This window comes from Erythranthe guttata, chromosome 4 (genome assembly GCF_056151865.1).
Source record: "Erythranthe guttata isolate IM_541 chromosome 4, IM_541, whole genome shotgun sequence".
Classification (NCBI taxonomy): Eukaryota; Viridiplantae; Streptophyta; class Magnoliopsida; order Lamiales; family Phrymaceae; genus Erythranthe; species Erythranthe guttata.
Window position 1 is genome coordinate 6992948 of NC_142536.1, and position 4011 is coordinate 6996958.

Genomic DNA, 4011 nt, shown 5'->3' on the forward strand with positions numbered 1-4011 from the left:
TTATGAGGTGTGTCGCAAACACACCCCGCAATTACGAAATGTACCCAATACCGCCCTATATTTTTTGGCCAACCACTACAACAAAATACATATTTTACGACACTTGGTTAGGGATGCTTTTTCATAAATGTCTCAATTACAAAATATTAAGGCATTGGATAAATTGTGTCCCAACTATTAACTCTATCGAGGCACTTTTTCTTAAATTAATTTAGTGGGAATAAATTTTATTGTTTGGAAAATTTCCTTTATTTTCCCCAATACGGCAGTTCCCCATCTCACTAGGGTATTCTCCTCTCTTCCTTGGCAGAAATGAATCAAGGTTATTTTTCTTCCAATGCCGCCGAAATTTTTCATCCCATCGCTAATTGGCAAACGCTTCAAAGGGTTAGGCACAAATTATCGTTATTGTTCATAATATTTTATAATTGTCTTTTTCGTTTCTTCCCCTGATTATTATTTCTTTAATTTGTTCATCAATTATGATTTTCGAACCCAACTTAGGGAAGAATTGTGGCCAAAATCAAAGAGGCGTTGGCAATAATCGAGTTATGATCAATTGATAGTCTGGGACTGAAACCCAAATGGATCGAACCCATGTGAAAAAATCACACTGGCGATTTTGGGATTTTGTTACGGAAGGATCATATGTTATTGCTCGTGGATTAGGTAAGAAATATGCTTCAGTTGTTCTGATTCACATCAACTGTATTTAATTTAAGTTGATGTAGTTCTTTTTAAGAGGTTGTATACATTTACTTCAGTTCATTCTTATTTCTGATAATTGCATTTAAATTATTGTGACAGGATTGTTATCTAGTCCATGTTTGGAGTCGATGTCAAGTTAAACATATTTGTGTTATCTGCTGCAAAGAAATTAGTTCAGGTACATTTGTCCATTTTTTAAGTTTCAATGCATTTACATTGAATTCGAGATGTGTAATTCATGTTCCAGAAAATTAAGGGTGGCTCGATTCAAATTATGGAAATTAGATATATCTATTCATTCTTTTATTTTACTTGAATGTACTAATCACTAATTCACGAGGCTGTACCAGAAATGAAAATATATTTTGCAGCTCAAAGCAACCTCTATGTGACCACTTAGTATTCTCTAGTGAAACAAGCTAGTCAATTTGAAGAGTACTTCTCAAATGATCAGGCAAGTTATTTTACCTGGTTAATAAGTATATAGTGATGCACATATATTTGTTTTCGGTTTTGTGGCAGGAAGCTGCAAATTAAACTATGTTCTATTACTCTATTGCAGGTGAAAACACCTTTAGAAGAGCAAATAACAAATTCTTTTCAATCCACCTTTGTAAAAGTAGCGTGTCGATTTCGGAGTTGATATTTCACAAAAAAAAAGTTATGCGGAATGCAGAATAAGACATTTGCTTCCTTTTTTATGTATAGTTTGTTAGGTGTTTTTGAAGACTGTTGTTCGAGGATAGTGATAGAGGGAGGACCAACTTCCAGATGATTATTCATGATTATGTATTCATACAACTATCTGGCCTTTAATGATTAATTGTATTGATGTGTAATTATTTTAGCAGCACATGAAGTGTATATATAATTAATATCATATATAATGTATCTTATGAATTGTTAAAAGCAATATTAGTGTCCATTTAGCAGGATGAGCAAATACATGAAATGTTTTTGAGACACTTAAAATTGTTTCAAAAATATTTTTAGCAAAATCAGTAATATCCTTACGAGGCGTATAATAGTGTCTCAAAACACTCTATTGGGACGCATATTAGTGTCTTGATAACAATATTCTAAGGGCCCTTTTGGTTGGTGTGATAAGGGGTGATTGACAAATTAGTCACCCCTAATCCAACGTTTGGTACAATGGACATAAACCCGGTATTGACTATAAGCCCGGTATCCAATCACCCAAATGAGTGATAAGTTATCCCACTAGAATAGGTGTGATAATTTAATCACACATTTATCAATTTTAGGAAAATACCAAATACCCCTCATCTTTCACAAGAATTACAAGAAAAAATAAGTATTTAAGCAAAAATACCCAACACCAGACAATGAAAAACGGGAATGAAACCCTAGAAGCAACTTCATCTTCTTCTTACCTCTCTGTAGAAGAAAATTCTTGAAATTCAATTTTGCATACACATCGTCTTCAATCTTTGTGGGTTTTTCCATAACGCAGTCGAAAACTACGAGAGGTTGTTTTGGGTGAACGGGATTTTCGTCCGCCGCTTGGGTTTGTGTTTTCCGTCGACATTCTCGTATCCACTCCTCAAATCTTACCAGTTTAATCTCTTCTTTATCAATTAATGTTTTCCCCTGTGTGGGTAGAGTTACATTGTTGGCATCTTAGGTGTTGGAGCCTTAAATGTTTATTTTGGATTTTGTAACTCCAAATTTTATACAGCTTTTTAGGTGTGTATTACAATACTTGTTTCTTCCACATTTGCAAATGGAAAATGGACAAATATAATATATGTTGTACAGTGGTTATTATTGATATTATTATTATGTAATGGCAGCAAACCTGGTGTTGTTTGCATAAACGAAAAGGGTTAGTAATTTGCTAAAGTTTAAAAACGTGTGCTTTATTTTGTTATTAAGCAATTAATTCCTTAATTTGAATTTTGTGTTTATTATAGGATGAGTATGTGAATAAATATAATTTCAACTCTATTTATGTCAACAAACTGTAGGTTGGTTTATTTGTTATAACATGATGTATGGTTGTTGTAATATTGGCTCCCATTTAATTGTAGTTTGAGATTTACGAACATGCCGTATGAAGATGAAGAGATTGCTGTTGTGCTAACTGAAATTTTGTTTGACATCAAAATGTTTCTAATTATGTTCATAAAAATTTACGGTTCAATTAGACGTCGTCGGTTAGGATATACGACAAACGGCCCCACTAGGTATAGTCTTAAAAATAAGGGGCAATTTGCTATAGGTCCTCTTATAAGAGATTATATGTGTTAAAATCCATCTATTAAATTCTTATTTCCAGCAAATATTTTTATTTATAATTTGTCAAAAGTACCCTTATCAATATCCCTATCAATATACGGTAAAATAAATCTTCAAAATCAAATCCCCTATTTTTCAATCTTTTATACTGCAAATCCGAAAATTAGAATTGCAAAAATCAGGAAATCGATTTCTTCCTTGTTTCTTCGAAGCCAAAATCTCTCCACAAATTCTGAAGCCTTCCATAGGTTTGGGTGTCTGAGCGTTTGCAGTTTTACCAGGTCGTTTGCATTTTGCCTTCGTTCGAATTGTTGTTTCCCTATTTGCCTTCGTTTGGTTTGCTGTTTACAAATTGTTTGTTGTTCGGAAACAACGGCTGGTGTTTAGGGTTTGTTCTTTGAGCGTGTGAGTGTCTGAGCGTTTGCAGTTTTACCAGGTCTGAGCATTTTTCCTTCATTCCGTTTGCCTTCGTTCGATTTGTTGTTTCCCAATTTGCCTTCGTTCCGTTTGCTGTTTACAAATTGTTTTTTTTTTTTCGGAATCAACGGCTGGTGTTTAGGGTTTGTTGTTTGGAGTTCGTTCGATGGCCAAAACACGATTAAGTCTTGGTAAGCAATGATCTTTTCTGTAAAATTTTATTTGCATGTTGGGTTTTTAATTTTGATTTTTTTTCTTTCATTATCAATTTTGTATTTTGTTCTTATTTTGTTTTTGCATTTTGTTGTTTGCTATTTATTTCAAATATTTCAATAATAATTTGAGAACCCCTTTTTTTTTCCCCTTAACAACAAAGGAGGATGATGATTTCCAATCCCCGAAATCAGGTAAAAAAATTGAAGGGTTTGTTTATGTTACAACTTTGGTTATGTTTATTCTAAACAAAACGTGAACTATTTGCTGTTTGCACATTTTACAATTTGTTGTTTGCACATTTTATTTTTCATTTGGGTAATCAGTTAACTAAGTTGGATGTTTTGAGTTAAGTGTTTGCAATTTGTTATTAACTGTGGTTTGCACTTTAGACATGAATATTTGTCTTTTGTT

General features: G+C 33.0%; 1 long non-coding RNA gene across 1 annotated transcript; it reads left to right on the top strand.

Annotated features, from left to right (window-relative positions):
* Positions 1 to 232: 232 nt before the first annotated feature.
* On the top strand, positions 233 to 1558 carry LOC148771016 (uncharacterized). The gene is made up of 5 exons (XR_016031013.1): positions 233 to 387; positions 505 to 669; positions 808 to 886; positions 1059 to 1162; positions 1271 to 1558. It is a non-coding gene; the product is annotated as an uncharacterized LOC148771016 (long non-coding RNA).
* The last annotated feature ends 2453 nt before the right edge of the window (positions 1559 to 4011 follow it).